Below are 3,512 nucleotides of genomic sequence, written 5' to 3' on the forward strand. Positions count from 1 at the left end.
GGAATTAACTCCAAAGCAGAGAGATTCTCGTGAGAAGCTTTTCCAACTCCCTATCTCAAGGTCCAGCTCCTGATTGATTAAATCAGAACTCTGGAGATTGAATAGAGTTCTCTGGGTCATTCCAGTGTACAGTCGGAAGTCCACTACAGGCGAGCTTAGAGTGAGATAGGAAGAACAATAAGTCTGTCCCTCATTTCTCACGATACTAACAAGATTTCATCCTTTTGATCAGTTATAAAACCCCAAATCCTGCCTGTGCTAGCATTCCGCAAAGCATCAGAAAATAGGCCACCGTAAATAGGGCCAATCTCAAGCTTTAGCTTTAAATGAAACCTATACACACTTTTAGGTGAAGTACAGGCACATACAGGGACCTAAACAAAGTCAAAAAGTCAAGTGTCTCCCGCTTCCTCCAGAGAATCCTCTGTTCCCTGAAGCTATTGACCTGAGACCAGTCATGGGCCCCAACCATAACTGTCAGTGCATTCTTCCTGACCAACCCAGAGACCATCTGGTCTAGTACATCAAGTAAAAGACAATCACAACAAAAGAAAATGTGTGCATTTTCAAGAAGAGAAAAATACACCCACTGGACTCATTTCTGAGTAAAATCAGTCTATGTGATTAGACTTGAAAAAAGCCTAGATACCCAACCCATCAGGCAAAGCCACTAGCAGCCTGATTTGATGTGAATGTGACATAAGCAAGTAGAAGGGGCCACTGAAAGGCAACTCCAGACTCCTGGACTGTTTCCTTCAAACTTTGTGCTGATTAATTTGGACTCTGAAAAGTGCTCACAGCTACCTAAAAAGAAAGTTGTGACAGACAAGTACATATGCAATCTTTCACTGTAATTTTTGTTTGCTATTCCAACGCAATGGCAGCAACAATTTATTGACCAACAGTCTAATTATATTTTTGTTATTTTTACTACCCTTATTTTACAGTTGAGGAAACAGGCTTAGAGAGGTTCAGTGATTTGCCTAAGGACAGGCTTCCAGGAGGCACAGCGATGGTAATTAGAACTCAAGCAGTCTGACAGCAAAGCTAAATTCTTGAACATTATGTAATGTGGCCTCGTGAGTTTTCTATTCATGCAATAGATCACAAAACTAATAACTTTGTGTAGAATTCTTTCAATCGAGAATTCCAAAACACTTTTAAAATACATAGAATAGGATCCAAAAAGAGAAATTCTATACCAGCGTTCTCAAAGTAGGATTTTGGCCCTCCTAAATTGAAATCACACAGGGAAGTCATGCAGATTCCTGGGCCTCATCTCATACTTATATCAGAATTTGGAGAGCAAAGATACAGCCAGGGTGAGACTTTGCAGTGTGAATAGGCTCCGAGGGTGCCTAGCTAGGCTTGAGAACAGTTGCTCCCCTAGAGCTGGCATACCTTTGCGTCCACAAATAATAGCCCCATACCTGCAAATTTGAAGAAAGAAAATCTATATCTGGTCTCCCTATAGCATAGCAGTTAAGCCCTGTGCATGGGGAGCTGGATCCCACATGGCCGGCCATGCTTTGAATCTTGACCCCAGCATCTTGAAAAACATGCCAGGGACATGTCTGTGCATGCCCCAAATCCTGACAAAATGGAGGAATAGAAGAAAAGAGATTGCAGCATGACCACGCCCCCTTGGGAATGCTTCCTCTCTCTCTTTCTCTCTCTGACAACTGAACTCTCTGGTGGAAAGAAGAAAGGAAGGAGGGAAGGAAGGAAGGAAGGAAGGGAGGGAGGGAGGGAGGGAAGGAAGGAAAGGAAAGGAAAGGAAAGGAAAGGAAAGGAAAGGAAAGGAAAGGAAAGGAAAGGAAAGGAAAGGAAACTTGTTTCTCCAGAACTATAATACATAGAAACTGCAAAGACCAACTTTAAGAGCCAGAAGATTCCCAGCAAGGCAGCCTCCTTAAAGATCCCTGGATGTATTTTAGCATATTCAATTTTAGACATAAACCCACTTACTAAGTAAGATATATCATAGTTTGCAGTGAGAATTTGCCTTCCTCTGGAGACTGAAAATCTGCTTTATTAATATTACTTAAGCTGTTACTCAAAACCCTCAACACATACATACACACACACACACACACACACACACACACACATCCCTACATGAATTTAAGTAAACACTGCGTACCCAGAAAATAAAATTGCTCTCAAATAACCACTATGACTTTTCTTACAGGCCCACATTACCATACGATTCAGAGTGAAAGCTACCAGTGGAGATGGAAATTACAAACTGTGTCCCTCTGTTAGATATGAGCCCTCAACGGCTGGGATGGCGTCTTATCTCTCTGTGTCTCTAGTTCTGAACACATAGTAGGCCAGTAATCCAATCTTGTATCAAGAAAGAAGAAAGAAAGGTATGAAAGAATTAGTAAGCAAATCAATTCCCTGATGAGAAACCTCACAGGTCAGCCCTTCCCCACACAGTCTTTGGACAGGACTGTTCTCCAAATGCAAGAGAACACACAGAAGATTTTGCTTTGACTGCCTGACTTCTCCAGGTGACACTTCTTCAAATCTTGAAAGCATGTCTCTTTGCAACAAGAGACTTCTTCAGCACATACATACAACCCAAAGTAAGTCTCCAAATGGAAAGCAGGATAAAACATACTGACGCTGAAGAAGAGAGAAAAGAGATTGTGGTGTTCAACACAAACAGAATCATAGCATACAGCACACCAGGAGGTGGGAAAATATTGAATCTTTCTTTATAGCAAAGATTGCATGCAGTTTTGCTTCATTCTGCCCTTCATGAGGTTCGTATATTCTTCCTTACATGAAAACACATGCTGCTGCTTCATTCCCCTCAGTTCCTGTGTAGCAGGAATATTCAAGTAACCTCTAGAGTTATAGACGTGCACACACACATTCACCTATATCACACCCAAATCTCAGCCTTCTGAGTCCTGAGAACTCATGATTAGATCTTTTATAAACGACCGCAAGCCAAACTCGAAATGATACTACTTAAACCACATCAGGAGAACCTATGTGTGGGGTTGGTTCCCAGCCCGTGGAATAGTTCTGAATTCAGCCCAGTCACATCAAATCATAAAGATTCAGATCTTGCAGAGACCCCTAGCATCATTCACTTCCAAATTTCTCATTTTACAGACAAGAAAATCAAAGTCAAAGTGAAACCACTTGCCATAATCAGATGAGTTGGCACCTGTTATCCAATCCTGTTGTCTCTCTACTAAGCTACTGTGGGACCAATATTTTGCACTTAATAGATAGCTAGCTGGCAACTCAACAAGAAAATTCATCTAGAGTCCTTCCGATAATGACTACAAGATCTAAATTCAATTTCTATAAGTAATTGCCAATTTTTGTTACAGTTTCTGAAGAATGCTGGACTCCAATAATCAATATCATAATAAATGAGTTCTAGTTCTTTTCTACCTTCTGTTTTTAAGTGCTAGTGACTAAATGAAAACCAGAAGAGAAATGAAAATACAAGAAAGAAAAGAGACATTGAGGTTCATGAAATCTATAAA

The 3,512-nt window shown here is 40.8% G+C and overlaps 1 long non-coding RNA gene across 3 annotated transcripts in view; it reads right to left on the reverse strand.

The window, feature by feature from the left end:
* LOC102472994 (uncharacterized) overlaps positions 1–3,512 on the reverse strand; it is a 78,168-nt gene that overhangs the window by 32,480 nt on the left and 42,176 nt on the right. The gene's annotated exons all lie outside the window — the stretch shown is intronic.

The sequence above is a fragment of the Tupaia chinensis genome, unplaced genomic scaffold (assembly GCF_000334495.1).
Source record: "Tupaia chinensis unplaced genomic scaffold, TupChi_1.0 Scaffold145484_1, whole genome shotgun sequence".
NCBI classification, from domain to species: Eukaryota; Metazoa; Chordata; class Mammalia; order Scandentia; family Tupaiidae; genus Tupaia; species Tupaia belangeri.